The sequence below is a fragment of the Panulirus ornatus genome, chromosome 61 (genome assembly GCF_036320965.1).
Source record: "Panulirus ornatus isolate Po-2019 chromosome 61, ASM3632096v1, whole genome shotgun sequence".
NCBI classification, from domain to species: domain Eukaryota; kingdom Metazoa; phylum Arthropoda; class Malacostraca; order Decapoda; family Palinuridae; genus Panulirus; species Panulirus ornatus.
Genome location: NC_092284.1, coordinates 11,990,777 through 12,006,960, shown reverse-complemented (window position 1 = coordinate 12,006,960; position 16,184 = coordinate 11,990,777). Strand labels below are relative to the sequence as shown.

General features: G+C 46.0%; 1 protein-coding gene and 1 long non-coding RNA gene across 5 annotated transcripts in view; both read right to left on the bottom strand.

The window, feature by feature from the left end:
* Nucleotides 1-16,184, bottom strand: part of LOC139767395 (uncharacterized) — a 743,720-nt gene that overhangs the window by 588,902 nt on the left and 138,634 nt on the right. The window lies entirely within an intron of this gene.
* The window catches only part of LOC139767402 (uncharacterized), a 234,390-nt gene that overhangs the window by 177,738 nt on the left and 40,468 nt on the right, over nt 1-16,184 (bottom strand). For all 4 annotated transcript variants that reach the window (XR_011717123.1, XR_011717124.1, XR_011717121.1 and 1 more), the window contains exon 2: nt 8,353-8,594. This is a non-coding gene — a long non-coding RNA (uncharacterized lncRNA). The remainder of the gene's footprint in view (nt 1-8,352; nt 8,595-16,184) is intronic.

Sequence of the window (16,184 nt, the reverse complement as noted above, 5' to 3'; positions counted from 1 at the left end):
GCTTGAAGGTACAGCAGAAGACAACCTGAAGGTGAATGAAACAGCTTGAAGGTACGGCAGAGGACAATCTCGAGGTACAGCAGAAGACAACCTGGAGGAACAGCAGAAGACAACCAGTAGGTGTAGCAGAAGACAACCTGGAGGTGCAGCAAAAAAAAAACCTGGAGGTGAAGGAAATAGCTTGAAGGTATAGCAGACGACAACCTCGAGGTACAGCAGAAGACGACCTGGAGAAACAGCAGAGCACAACCTGCAGGTACAGGAGAGGAAGACCTGGAGGTACAGCACAATAAGACTAGGAAGTGTAGCAGAAGACAATCTGAAGATGCAGCAGAAGACAACCTGAAGATGGAGCAGAAGACAACCTGGTGGTGGAGCAGATGACAACGCGAAGACTCAGCAAAAGACAAACTGGAGGTGTAGCAGAAGACAACCTGAAGATTCAGGAAAACACAACATGGAGGTGTAGCAGAAGACAACCCGAAGATTCAGCAGAAGACAACCTGAAGGTGGAGCACAAGACAACCTGAAGATTCAGCAGAAGACAACCTGAAGTTGGAGCACAAGACAACCTGAAGATTCAGTAGAAGACAACCTGAAGATTCAGCAGAAGACAACCTGAAGATTCAGCAGAAGACAACCTGAAGATTCAGCAGAAGACAACCTGAAGATTCAGCAGAAGACAACCAGGAGATACAGCAGCAGACAACCTGAAGATGGAGCAGAAGATAACCAGGAGATACAGCAGCAGACAAATTGGAAGTACAGCAGAAGACAACCTGGAGGTACAGCGAAAAACATTAATGTACAGCAGAGGACAACTTGGAGGTTCAAAAGAAGCCAACCTGGAAGTGCAGGAGGCAGACTGGAGTTTGCAGCAAAAGACCTGAAGGTGCAGCAGAAGAGATCCTGGAGGTACAGCATAGGACAGTCTGAAAGTACAGCAGAAGGGAACTTGGAGGTATATCAGAAGACAACCTTGAGATGCAGCAGAAGACAAGCTAGAAGTACAGCAGATGACAACCTGAAGGTGAATCAAAAAGCTTAAAGGTACAGCAGAAGACAGACATGAGGTACAGTAAAAGAGAACCTGGAGAAACAGCAGAGCGCAACCTGGAAGTACAGCAGAAGATTACCTCGAGGTACAGCGGAAGACAACATGGAAGTACAGCAGAGCACAACCTAGATGTACAGTAGAAGATAACCTGAGTGTGGAGCAGAGGAAAACCTGGAGTTACAGCAGAAGACAGCCTGGAGGTGCATCAGAAGACAACCTGGAGGTACAGGAAAAGAAAAGCTGGAGGTACAGAAGCATAAAACCTGTAAGTGTAGGAGAAGACAACCTGAAGGTGGAGCAGAGGACAACCAGGAAGTGCAGCAGAAGACAACCAGAAGATGGAGCACAAGAACACCTGGAGGTGGAGTAGATGTCAATTTAGAGGTAGAAAAGATCTCAACCTGAAGGTACAGCAGAAGACAAGCTGGAGGTGGAGCAGACTAACTGGAGTTACAGCAGAAAACGACTTGAATGTACAGCAGAGGACAACTTGGAGGTTCAACAGAAGAGAACCTGGAAGTACAGCAGACGACAACCTGGAGGTGCAGCAGAGGACAACCTGAAGATACAGCAGATGACAATCTTTAGGTACAGTAGAGGGCAACCTGGAAGTACAGGAGAAGAACACCTGGAGGTACAGCAGAAGACAACCTGGAGATTCAGTAGAAGACAACCTAGAGGTACAGCAGAAGACCACCTGGAGGTACAGCAGCAGACAGCCTGGAAGTACAGCAGAAGGCAACCTGTAGCTGCAGCAGAAGACAACCTGGAGGTAAAGCAGAAGACAACCTGGAGTTACAGCAGAAGACAACCTGGAGGTACAGCAGAAGACAACCTGGATGTGCAGCAGGAAAAAACCTGGTGGTGAAGCAAATAGTTTGAAGGTGCAGCAGCAGAAGACAACCTGTAGATACAGCAGCAAACACCCTGGAAGTACAGCAGAAGACAACCTGGAAGTACAGCAGAAGACAACCAGTAGGTGTAGCATAAGACAACCCATAGGTGTAGCAGAAGACAACCTGGAGGTGCAGCAAAAAAAAAAAAAACCTGGAGGTGAAGGAAATAGCTTGAAGGTACAGCAGACGACAACCTCGAGGTACAGCAGAAGACAATCTGGAGGAACAGCAGAGCACAATCTGCAGGTACAGGAGAAGAAGACCTGGAGGTACAGCACAATAAGACCAGGAAGTGTAGCAGAAGACAACCTGAAGATGCAGCAGAAGACAACCTGAAGATGGAGCAGAAGACAACCTGAAGATTCAGCAAAAGACAACCTGGAGGTGTAGCAGAAGACAACCTGAAGATTCAGCAGAGGACAACCTGAAGATTCAGGAAAACACAACCTGGAGGTGTAGCAGAAGACAACCCGAATATTCAGCAGAAGACAACCTGAAGTTGGAGCACAAGACAACCTGAAGATTCAGTAGAAGACAACCTGAAGATTCAGGAAAATCCAACCTGGAGGTGCAGCAGAAGACAACCTGAAGATTCAGTAGAAGACAACCTGAAGATTCAGCAGAAGACAACCTGAAGATTCAGCAGAGGACAACCTGAGGATTCAGCAGAAGACAACCTGAAGATGGAGCAGAAGACAACCAGGAGATACAGCAGCAGACAACTTGGAAGTAAAGCAGAAGACAACCTGGAGGTACAGCGGAAAACAACATTAATGTACAGCAGAGGACAACTTGGAGGTTCAAAAGAAGCCAACCTGGAAGTGCAGGAGGCAGACTGGAGTTTTCAGCAAAAGACCTGAAGGTGCAGCAGAAGAGAACCTGGAGGTACAGCATAGGACAGTCTGAAAGTACAGCAGAAGGCAACTTGGAGGTATATCAGAAGACAACCTTGAGATGCAGCAGAAGACAACCTAGAAGTAAAGCAGATGACAACCTGGAGGTACAGCAGCAGACAACGTGTAGGTGCAGCAGTAGACAAATTGGAGGTGCAGCAGGAAAAAACTTGGAGGTGAAGCAAATAGTTTGAAGGTACAGCAAGAGACAACCTAGAGGTACAGCAGAAGACAACCTGAAGGTGAATCAAACTGCTTAAAGGTACAGCAGAAGACAGCCATGAGTTACAGTTAAAGACAACCTGGAGAAACAGCAGAGCACAACCTGGAGGTACAGCAGAAGATAACCCCGAGGTACAGCGGAAGACAACATGGAGGTACAGCAGAGCACAACCTAGATGTACAGCAGAAGATAACCTGGAGGTACAGCATCATACAACCTGTAAGTGTTAGCAGAAGATAACCTGAGTGTGGAGAAGAGGAAAACCTGGAGTTACAGCAGAAGACAGCCTGGAGGTGCATCAGAAGACAACATGGAGGTACAGGAGAAGAAAAGCTGGAGGTACAGAAGCATAAAACCTGTAAGTGTAGCAGAAGACAACCTGAAGGTGGAGCAGAGGACAACCAGGAAGTGCAGCAGAAGACAACCAGAAGATGGAGCACAAGACAACCTGGAGGTGGAATAGATGTCAATTTAGAGGTAGAAAAGAGCTCAACCTGAAGGTACAGCAGAAGACAAGCTGTAGGTGGAGCAGACTAACTGGAGGTACAGCAGAAAATGACTTGAATGTAGAGCAGAGGACAACTTGGAGGTTCAACAGAAAAGAACCTGGAAGTACAGCAGACGACAACCTGGAGGTGCAGCAGAAGACAACCTGGAGATATAGCAGAAGACAACCTGGAGGTACAGCAGAAGACAACCTGGAAGTGCAGGAGGCAGACTAGAGTTTTCAGCAAAAGACCTGAAGGTGCAGCAGAAGAGAACCTGGAGGTACAGCATAGGACAGTCTGAAAGTACAGCAGAAGGCAACTTGGAGGTATATCAGAAGACAACCTTGAGATGCAGCAGAAGACAACCTAGAAGTACAGCAGATGACAACCTGGAGGTACAGCAGCAGACAACGTATAGGTGCAGCAGCAGACAAACTGGAGGTGCAGCAGGAAAAAACTTGGAGGTGAAGCAAATAGTTTGAAGGTACAGCAAGAGACAACCTAGAGGTACAGCAGAAGACAACCTGAAGGTGAATCAAACAGCTTAAAGGTACAGCAGAAGGCAGCCATGAGGTACAGTAAAAGAGAACCTGGAGAAACTACAGAGCACAACCTGGAGGTGCAGCAGAAGATAACCCCAAGGCACAGCGGAAGACATGGAGGTACAGCAGAGCACAACCTAGATGTACAAGAGAAGATAACCTGGAGGTACAGGATCATACAACCTGTAAGTGCAGCAGGAGATAACCTGAGTGTGGAGCAGAGGAAAACCTGGATTTACAGCAGAAGACAGCCTGGAGGTGCATCAGAAGACAACCTGGAGGTACAGAAGAAAAGCTAGAGGTACAGCAGTATAAACATGTAAGTGTAGCAGAAGACAACCTGCAGGTGGAGCAGAGGACGGCCTAATGGTACAGCAGCAAAGAACCTGGAATTACAGCAGAAGACAACCTGGAGGTGCAGCAGAAACAAACCTGGAGGTGAAGCAAACAGCTTGAAGGTACAGCACAAGACAACCTAGTGGTACAGCAGTATACAACCTGTAAGCGCAGCAGAAGATAACTTGAATGTGGAGCAGAGGATAACCTCGAGTTACAGCCGAAGACAACCTGGAGGTGCATCAGACGACAACCTGGAGGTACAGGAGTAGAAAACCTGGAGGTACAGCAGAAGACAACCTGAAGATGCAGCAGAAGACAACCTGAAGATGCAGCAGAAGACAACCTGAAGATGCAGCAGAAGACAACCTGAAGATGCAGCAGAAGACAACCTGAAGATGCAGCAGAAGACAACCTGAAGATGCAGCAGAAGACAACCTGAAGATGCAGCAGAAGACAACCTGAAGATACAGCAGGTAATAACCTGAAGGTAAAGCAGAAGACAACCTGGAGGTGCAGCAGACAAACTGGAGGTACAGCAGAAAACAACTTGATTGTACAACAGAGGACAACTTGGAGGTTCAACAGAAGACAATCTGGAAGTGCAGGAGACAGACTGGAGGTTTAGCAAAAAACCTGAAGGTGCAGCAGAAGAGAACCTGGATGTACAGCAGAGGACAATATGGAAGTACAGAAGAAGACAACCTGGAAATGCAGCAGAAGACAACCTAGAGGTACAGCAGATGAGAACCTGGAGGTATAGCAGCAGACAACCTGGAAGTACAGCAGAAGAAAACCTGTAGGTGCAGCAGCAGACAACGTGGAGGTGTTGCAGAAAAAAACCTGGAGGTGAAGCAAACAGCTTGAATATACAGCAGAAGACAACCTGAAGGTGAATCAAACAGCTTGAAGGTACAGCAGAAGACAACCCCGAGGTACAGCAGAAGATAACCTGGAGGTACAACAGAAGACAGCATGGAGGTACAGTAGAGCACAACCAGGAGGTACAGTATCAGACAACCTGGAGGTATGTATCAGACAACCTGGAGGTATATCAGCAGACAACATGAAGGTACAGCAGTATACAACCTGTAAGTGCAGCAGAAGATGACCTGAAGTGGAGCAGAGGACAACTTGGAAGTACAGCAGAAGGCAACCTGAAGTTGGAGCAGAGGGTATCTTAGAAATACAGCAGAAGACAACCTTGAAGTGCATCAAACTAACTGGAGGTACAGCAGAAAACAACTTGAATATACAGCAGAGGACAATTTGGAGGTTCAATAGAAGACAACCTGGAAGTGCAGGAGACAGACTGGAGGTTCAGTAAAAGACCTGAAGGTGCAGCAGAAGAGAACCTGGAGTTACAACAGAGGACAACCTGGAAGTATAGCAGAAGACAACTTGGAGGTACAGTAGAAGACAACCTGGATATGCAGCAGAAGACAACCTAGCGGTACAACAGAGGACAACCTAGAGGTACAGCAGCAGACATCCTGGAAGTACAGCAGAAGAAAACCTGTAGATACAGCAGAAGACAACCTGGAGATGCAGCAGATAAAAATCTGGAGGTGAAGGAAACAGTTTGAAGGCACAGCAGAAGACAACCTAGAGGTACAGCATCCGACAACCTAGAAGTACAGCAGAAGACATCCTGGAGGTGCAGCAGACATAAACCTGGAGGTGAAGCAAACAGCTTGAAGGTACAGCAGAAGACAACCTAGAGGTACAGCACTATACAACTTGTAAGTGCAGCAGAAGATACCCTGAAGGTGGAACAGAGGATAACCTAGAGTTACATCCGAAGACAATCTGAAGATGGAGGAGAAGACAACCTGAAGGTGAAGCAGAGGACAACCTGGAGGTGCATCAGTAGACAACCTGGAGGTACAGGAGAAGAAAACCTGTAAGTGTTGCTGAAGACAACCTGAAGGTGGAGCGGAGGATAACCTAGATGTACAGCAGAAGACAATCTGGAGGTACAGCAGAAGACAGCCTCGAGGCACAGTAAAAGACAACCTGGAGGTACAGTAGAAGCAAAACCTGGAGGTGAAGCAAACAGCTTGAAGGTACAGCAGAAGACAACCTGAAGGTACATCAGAGCACAGCCTGGAGGTGCTGCAGAAGAGAAACCTGGAGGTGAAGGAAACAGCTTGATAGTACAGCAGAAGACAACCTGAAAGTACATCAGAGGACAACCTGGGGGTGGAACAGAAGACATCCTGGAGGTACAGCAGAGCACAACCTGGAGGTACAGCAGCAGACAACCTGTAGGTACAGCAGCAGACGACCTGGAGGTACAGCAGCAGACGACCTGTAGGTACAGCAGAAGAAGACCTGTAGGTACAGTAGAAGACGACCTGGAGGCACAGTAGAAGACGACCTGTAGGTACAGTAGAAGACAACCTGGAGGTACAGTAAAAGATAACCTGAAGGCACAGGACAAGACGACCTGTAGGTACAGTAGATGACCTCTAGGCATAGAAGACGACCTGTAGGTACAGTAGAAGACAACCGTTGGGTAGAGTAGAAGATGACCTGTGGGTAAAGTAGAAGACAACCTGGAGGTACAGTAGAAGATGACCTGTAGGTACAGTAGTAGACGACCTGTAGGTACAGTAGAAGACAGAGGTAAAGTAGAAGATGACCTGTAAGTACAGTAGAAGACGACCTGTGGGTACAGTAGAAGACGACCTGTAGGTACACTAGAAGACGACCTGTAGGTACACTAGAAGACGACCTGTAGGTACACTAGAAGACGACCTGTAGGTACACTAGAAGACGACCTGTAGGTACAGTAGAAGACGACCTGTAGGTACAGTAGAAGACGACCTGTAGGTACAATAGAAGACGACCTGTAGGTACAATAGAAGACGACCTGTAGGTACAGCAGAATACAACCTGTAGGTACAGCAGAATACGAAGATTAGGTACAGCAGAAGATGACCAGTAGTTACAGCGAAACACAACCTACAGGTACCGTTGAGGACATACTGTAGGTTCAATAAGAGGCAACAGGTTACTATATAGTAAGGCATATCAAGGGGTCATAAATAATGGCAGTATTGTTGAAAAAAAAAGAATTATCATTATATAAGATCCCATCTTATAACACGTTATAGGATACTATAAAGAGACTTAATATAAACCTTATACCACGAAACATATGAAAAACGTACACGTGAGTGAAATCCACTGGTCTAAAAGATAATGATAGACTCAGCCTATGTAACGCAGCACAGGAGGAAACATTAACAAAGAGTGAACTGTAAGAAATATATGATCAAATCTTCCTAACATTTCTATGCTGACGTCAAAACCATTTTGAAGTCGACGTCATCAGGCCGACCTAATCATGGAACAGTGACGTCAGAACATCAGGTGACGTCACCAACATATATAAATACAACGTGTAAAAAAAATTGAGATGAAAACTTGGGCTGGAATCCAGAAGTGTGTTAACAGGTCTGAGGCCTACGGCTCCCACCCTCCCACCCGCTCACGGTCTCGGTGTCTCCATGTACTTCATCCTACCAACCAAATATGTTGACGTCTTTTCTGATAATATACTCTCTATATCAGATAAAATTATCTATTTCTTCATCAAAATGGTCATACAAAGTTCATTAAGAGTTTCTTTTAAATAGACGTATATGAAAAAGTAAATATCTCGATACGTAATCACGTAATCAAAGTATATTCTTTATGCTCATATGTAAAAATGTACAGCTTCTACGTAATGTATAGATAACATAACTATTCACTCGTATCGTCTATAAATTTCACCAGAAGTAAAGCATAATAAAGATTTGACGATGAATCATATGGCAACAGCTCCACCCACTTGCGTCCTGGGTTTCGTTCAGTGATTCACCGCCAGCGTCAAACATGTCTTATGATTTCAACGAAAACTTACTTACCTCGTCCAGGTCATGCAGCGTCCTCAGCATGACTTCTCTATCCAAATGTATAGCAGTATAATACTTTGACCTCCATTTGGCTGCCTCTTGTGACGAACGCTTGTTTGTGTGTGATCTTCATGGCATCGACAACTGAATGTTTACACTCTCTGAATGTCTTGTACACCAGATGAAGACGCTTTAGGATAATTAGCCATTGTTCTTATATCCACTGGTATGTCGACAGTTCTCACACCGTAACACTGTCAAAAAAAATGGGTTTAAAACCATTGTACAAACACAGACACACACTGGATAAATCCTTAAGCCACCATTGCTCTGGGTCAACTGACATAAACATCTGACGTCACATATTTGAACGACGGAGAATGTATTTGAGAAGGATAACTACCCTAGATTACTATAGGTTTTATGAAGGCGTTAATATTGCCACCACTAAATCTATCTTATGGATAAGCTCGTAACTTGTAAAGGAGAACGTGTAGAGAACGGTTAGGGTAAAAAAAAAAGACTTTCTCCTAGGTGACATATTAAGTAAAATGTGCTTAATAGTAAAGCGAACTTATACTGATAATGAAGTGCTTTGATTTTGATCATTGTATTAATATGTGTACTATCTTTTATGGTGTTATTGTGACCATTAACACCACCTTTTCGAATCTCAAATTTCGGTGGAACCTATCATCTCTGCCGAAAATATCAAAAAATGTCATCAGAGGAGATATCAGACGCAGAGCAGGTGATTATTGTAACGCTATCTGATCGCTGAGGTAGAGTTCTATATATCACTTTCATGATAGACTGGCACCACACTAGTCTAGGAGAGTAACATTTTCCATACTGATCTTTTTAGATTGGACAGATATGCCAGCGGCATGATCAAAGCGCCATCCTCTAGAGACGCAGATAACACGTATGACAGCCAGTGATAGAAAATATCAGAATTGAACTTAACACATGATACCTTATACCTGTGTTCACTTGTGGAGCCCCTCTGTGAGTTAAGCTACCTTGGGGCGCCAGGCACTATATTAAAACCATTAATTCCTCACACGTAAAGCATGAAATTATAACACTATACACAAATCCTATATAAGCTGATCACGGAGTCGATAGCATGCTGGGTTAACTTATAGTAACGCTAATGCGGAATGCATGTTTCTAGATATTTTAATGGCTCGATCCCTCCAGCATTTGGCGCCATAATAGTCGCATGAATAATCAAAGCAACTCATATGTTGGGCAAAAGCACATCCAGTTGTGAAGTGTCTAGTTCACGAAGTGCATATAAAGGGTCTTGTCATCACATGTGACTTGCACTTTGTGCACTGAACATAATGAAGGATTCATCAGGATAGCAGTCCTCCAGGTCCTCTGGATATGCCTGTTGCAACCTTGCAGCCATTTGACGTATTTCAGTGGCATAAATTCCCTCAACAGTGCTCACGCTAGTCAGTACACCGACACTGGTATTGACAGCAGAATGAAACCTGTAAGTGTAGCAGAAGGCAACCTGAAGTTGGGGCAGAGGAGAACCTGGAGGTACAGCAGATGACAACCCGGTAGTATAGCAGAAGACAACCTGGAGGTACAGCAGAAGACAACCTGGAGATGCAGCAGAAGACAACCTGGAGGTACAGCGGAAGACAACTTGGAGGTACAGCAGAAGACAACCTGTAGGTGCAGCAGACGACGACCTGGAGATACAGCAGAAAAAAACGTGAAGGTCAAGCAAACAGCTTGAAGGTACAGCAGAAGACAACCTCAAAGTGAATCAAACATCTTGAAGGTACAGCAGAAGACAGTCTTCACCTGGAGGCATAGCAGAAGATAACCTTGAGGTGCAGCAAAAAGCTTGAAGATATAGCAGAAGACAACCTGAAAGCGAAGCAAACAGCTTGAAGATACAGCAGAAGACAGCCTAGAGGTACAGCAAAAGACAACCTGAAGGTACAGCAGAAGAGAACCTGGAGTTACAGCAGAGGACAACTTGTAAGTACAGCAGAAGACAGCTTGAATTAGCAGTAGAGCACAACCTGGAGGTACAGCAGAAGATAACCTGGAGGTACAGCAGTATGCAACCTGTAAGCGCAGCAGAAGATAACCTGAATGTGGAGCAGAGGATAACCTGGAGTTACAGACGAAGACAACCTGGAGTTACATCAGAAGACAACCTGGAGGTACAGATGAAGAAAACCTGGAGGTACAGCAGAATAATACCTGTAAGTGTAGCAGAAGACAACCTGAAGGTGGAGCAGAGGACAACCTGCAGGTACAGCAGAAGACAACCTGGAGGTGCAGCAGAACACAACCTTGAGGTATAGCAGACAAACTGGAGGTACAGCAGAAAGCAACTTGAATGTACAGCAAATGACAACTTGAAGGTTCAACAGAAGACAACCTGGAAGTGCAGGAGACAGACTGAAGGTTCAGCAAAAGACCTGAAGGTGCAGCAGAAGAGATCCTGGAGGAAGAGGAGAGGACAACCTGGAGGTTCAGCAGATGACAACCTGGTAGTACAGCAGAAGACAACCTGGAGGTACTGCAGAAGACAACCTGGAGATGCAGCAGAAGACATCCTAGAGGTACAGCAGAAGACAACTTGGGGGTACAGCAAAAGACAACCTGTAGGTGCAGCAGAAGACGACCTGGAGGTAAAGCAGAAAAAAAACCTGAAGGTGAAGCAAACAGCTTGAAGTTACAGCACAAGACAACCTAGAGGTACAGCAAAAGACAACCTGAAAGTGAATCAAACAGCCTGAAGGTACAGCAGAAGAGAGCCTTGAGGTACAGTAAAAGACAACCTGAAGGTACAGCAGAAGAGAACCTGGAGTTACAGCAGAGGACATCCTGGAAGTACAGCAGAGGACAACTTGGAGGAACAGCAGAGCACAACCTGGAGGTACAGCAGAAGATAACCTGGAGGTACAGCAGTATACAACCTGTAAGCGCAGCAGAAGATAACCTGAATGTGGAGCAGAGGATAACCTGGAGTTACAGACGAAGACAACCTGGAGTTACATCAGAAGACAACCTGGAGATACAGATGAAGAAAACCTGGAGGTACAGCAGAATAATACCTGTAAGTGTAGCAGAAGACAACCTGAAGGTGGAGCAGAGGACAACCTGCAGGTACAGCAGAAGACAAGCTGGAGGTGCAGCAGAAGACAACCTGAAGATGCAGCAGGAGAAAACCTGGAGGTATACCAGAAAATAAACTGAAGGTACAGCAGAGGACAACATGGAGGTTCAAAAGAAGACAACCTGGAAGTGCTGGAGACAGACTGGAGGTTCAGCAAAAGACATGAATGTGCAGCAGAGGAGAACCTGGAGGAACAGGAGAGGACAACGGGGATGTACAGCAGAAGATAACCTAGAAGTGCAGCTGGAGACAACCTGAAGGTACATCAGTATACAAACCTCTAAGTGCAGCAGAAGATAACCTGAATGTGGAGCAGAGGATAACCTGGAGTTACAGCAGAAGACAACCTGGAGGTGCATCAGAAGACAACGTGGAGGTACAGAAGAAAACCTGGAGGTACTGCTGAATAAAACCTGTAAGTGTAGCAGAAGACAACCTGAAGGTGGAGCAGATGACAACCTGGAGGTACAGTAAGAGACAACCTGGAAGTACAGCAGAAGACAACCTGTAGGTGCAGCAGAAGACAACCTGGAAGTACAACAGAAAAAACCTAGAGGTGAAGGAAAGAGATTGAAGGTACAGTAGAAGACAACATTGAGGTACAGCAGAAGACAACATGGAGGTACAGTAGCAGACAACCTGGAGGTAAAGCAGAAAATGACTTGAAGGTACAGCAGAAGACAACCGGGAAGTACAGTAGAAAAAAAACCTGTAGGTGAAGCAAACAGCTTGAAGGTACAGCAGAAGACAACCAGTAGGTGTAGCAGAAGACAACCTGGAGGTACAGCGGAAAAAAAACTTTGGGGTGAAGGAAATAACTTGAAGGTACAGCAGACGACAACCTCGAGGTACAGCAGAAGACAACTTGGAGGAACAGCAGAGCACAACCTGGAGGTACAGCAGAAGATAACCTGAAATTACAGCAATATAAAACCTGTAAGTGCAGCAGAAGATAACCTGAATGTGAAGCAGAGGATAACCTGGAGTTGCAGCAAAAGACAACCTGGAGGTACATCATAAGACAACCTGGAGGTACAGGAGAAGAAAACCTGGAGGTACAGCACAATGAGACTTGGAAGTGTAGCAGAAGACAACCTGAAGATGCAGCAGAGGACAACCATAAGATTCAACAAAAGACAAACTGAAGATGGAGCAGAAGACAACCTGGAGGTGCAACAGAAGACAACCTGAAGATGGAGCAGAAGACAACCAGGAGATACAGCAGCAGACAACCTGGAAGTACAGCAGAAGACAACCTGTAGGTGCAGCAGAAGACAACCTGGAGGTACAGCGGAAAAGAGCATTAATTTACAGCAGAGGACAACTTGGAGGTTCAAAAGAAGACAACCTGGAAATGCAGGAGGCAGACTGGAGTTTTCAGCAAAAAACCTGAAGGTGCAGCAGAAGAGAACCTGGAGGTACAGCAGAGGACAACCTGGAAGTACAGCAGGAGACACTTTGGAGGTACATCAGAACACAACCTTGAGATGCAGCAGAAGACAACCTAGAAGTACAGCAGATGACAACCTGGAGGTACAGCAGCAGACAACGTGTAGGCGCAGCAGAAGACAACCTGGAGGTGCAGCAGGAAAAAAACCTGAAGGTGAAGCAAATAGTTTGAAGGTACAGCAGAAGACAACCTAGAGGCACAGCAGAAGACAACATGAAGGTGAATCAAACAGCTTGAAGGTACAGCAGAAGACAGCCTTGAGATACAGTAAAAGACAACCTGAAGGTACAGCAGAAGACAACTTGGAGGAGCAGCAGAGCACAACCTGGAGGTACAGCAGAAGATAACCAGGAGGTACAGCAGCATAAAACCTGTAAGTGCAGCAGAAGATAACCTGAATGTGGGGCAGAGGTTAACCTGGAGTTACAGACGAAGACAACCTGGAGTTACATCAGAAGACAACCTGGAGATACAGAAGAAAACCTGGAGGTACAGCAGAATAATACCTGTAAGTGTAGGAGAAGACAGCCTGAAGGTGGAGCAGAAGACAACCTGGAGTTACATCGGAAGACAACCTGGAGATACAGATGAAGAAAACCTGGAGGTACAGCAGAATAATACCTGTACGTGTAACAGAAGACAACCTGAAGGTGGAGCAGAGTACAACATGCAGGTCCAGCAGAAGACAACTAGGAGGTGCAGCAGAAGACAACCTAAAGATGCAGCAGGAGAAAACCTGGAGGTATAGCAGAAAATAAACTGAAGGTACAGCAGAGGACAACTTGGAGGTTCAAAAAGAAGACAACCTGGAAGTGCTGGAGACAGACTGGAGGTTCAGCAAAAGACCTGAAGGTGCAGCAGAGGAGAACCTAGAGGTGCAACAAAAGCAAACTTGTAGGTGAAGAAAACAGCTTGAAGGTACAGCAGAAGACAACCTAGTGGTACAGCAGTATACAACCTGTAAGTGCAGCAGAAGATAACCTGAATGTGGAGCAGAGGATAACCTGGAGTTACAGCCGAAGACAACCTGGATGTGCATCAGAAGACAACCTGGAGGTACAGGAGAAGATAATCTGGAAGTACAGCAGAAGAAAACCTGGAGGTGCAGCAGAAGACTACCTGAAGGTGCAGCAGAAGACAACCTGAAGATGGAGCAGAAGACAACCTGAAGGTACAGCAGAAGACAACCTGGAGGTACATCAGAAGACAACCTGGAGGAGCAGCAGACAAACTGGATGTACATCAGAAGACAACCTGGAGGAGCAGCAGACAAACTGGAGGTACAGCAAAAACAACTTCAATGTACAGCAGAGGACAACTTGGAGGTTCAACAGAAGACAACCTTGAAGTGCAGGAGACAGACTGGAGGCTCAGCAAAATACCTGAAGGTGCAACAGAAGAGAACCTGGAGGTACGGTAGAGGACAACCTGGAAGTACAGCTGAAGACAACCTGGAGGTACAGCAGAGGACAGCCTGGAAGTACAGCAGAAGACAACCTGGAGGTACAGCAGAAGACAACCTGGAGATTCAGTAGAAGACAGTCTAGAGGTACAGCAGGAGACAATCTCGAGGTACAGCAGCAGACAGCCTGGAAGTACAGCAGAAGGCAACCTGTATGTGCAGCAGAAGACAACCTGGAAGTGAAGCAGAAGACAACCTGGAAATGCAGCAGAAAAAAAACCTGGAGGTGAAGCAAACAGTTTCAAGGTACAGCAGACGACAACCTCGGGGTATAGCAGAAGATAATCTTGAGGTAGAGTAAAAGACAACCTGGAGGAACAGCAGAGCAGAACCTGGAATATAGCAGAAAATAACCTGGAGGTACAGCAGAAAACAACATGGAGGTACAGCAGCAGACAACATGGAAGTACAGCAGCAGACAACCTGGAAGTGCAGCAAAAAAAACCTGTAGCTGCAGCAGAAGACAACCTGGAGGTACAGCAGCAGACAACCTGGAAGTACAGCAGAAGACAAAATGTAGGTGCAGCAGAAGAAAACCTGGAGGTACAGCAGAAGACAACTTGGAGGAACAGCAGAGCACAACATGGAGGTAAAGCAGAGTATAACCTGGAGGTACAACAGTATACAACCAGTAAGTGCAGAATAAGATAACATGAATTGGAGCCGAGGATAACCTGGAGTTACAGAAGACAACCTGGAGGAGTATCAGAAGACAACCTGGAGGTACAGGAGAAGGAAACCTGAAGGTACAGCAGAATAAAGACTAAGTGTAGCAGAAGCCAACCCAAAGGTGAAGTAGAGGACAGCCTGGAGGTACAGCAGAAGGCAACCTGGAGGTACAGAAGAAGACAACCTGGAGGTACAGTAGAATAAAACCTTGAGGTACAGCAGAATAAAACCTGTAAGTGGAGCAGAAGACAACCCGAAGGTGGAGTAGAGGACAACCTGGAGGTACAGCAAAAGGCAACCTGGAGGTACAGAAGAAGACAACCTAGAGGTACAACAGAAGACAACCTGGAGGTACAGCAGCAAACACCTTGGAAGTACAGCAGAAGACAACCTGGAGGTGAAGCAAACAATTTGAAGTTACAGCAGAGGACAACATGGAGGTACAGAAGAAGACAATCTTGAGGTGAAGCAGAGCACAACCCAGATTTACAGCAGAAGGTAACCTCGAGGGACAGCAGTATACAATCTGTAAGCGCAGCATAAGATAACCTGAATGTGGAGCAGAGGATAACCTGGACTTCCAGCAGAAGACAGCCTGGAGGTGCATCAGTAGATAACCTGGAGGTACAGGAGAAGAAAACCTGGAAGTACAGCAGAAGACAAACTGGAGGAGCAGCAGACAAACTGGAGGTACAGCAGAAAACAACTTGAATGTACAGCAGAGGACAACTTGGAGGTTCAAAAGAAGACAACCTGGAAGTGCAGGAGACAGACTGGAGTTTTCAGCAAAAGACCTGAAGGTGCAGCAGAAGAGAACCTGGAGGTACAGCAGAGGACAACTTGGAGGTACATCAGAACACAACCTGGAGATGCAGCAGAAGACAACCTAGAAGTACAGCAGATGACAACCTGGAGGTACAGCAGCAGACAACGTGTAGGTGCAGCAGAAGACAACCTGGAGGTGTAGCAGGAAAAAACCTGGAGGTGAAGCAAATAGTTTGAAGGTACAGCAGAAGACAGCCATGAGGTACAGTAAAAGACAACCTGGAGGAACAGTAGAGCACAACCTGAAGGTACAGCAGAAGATAACTGGAGGTACAGCAGAAGAC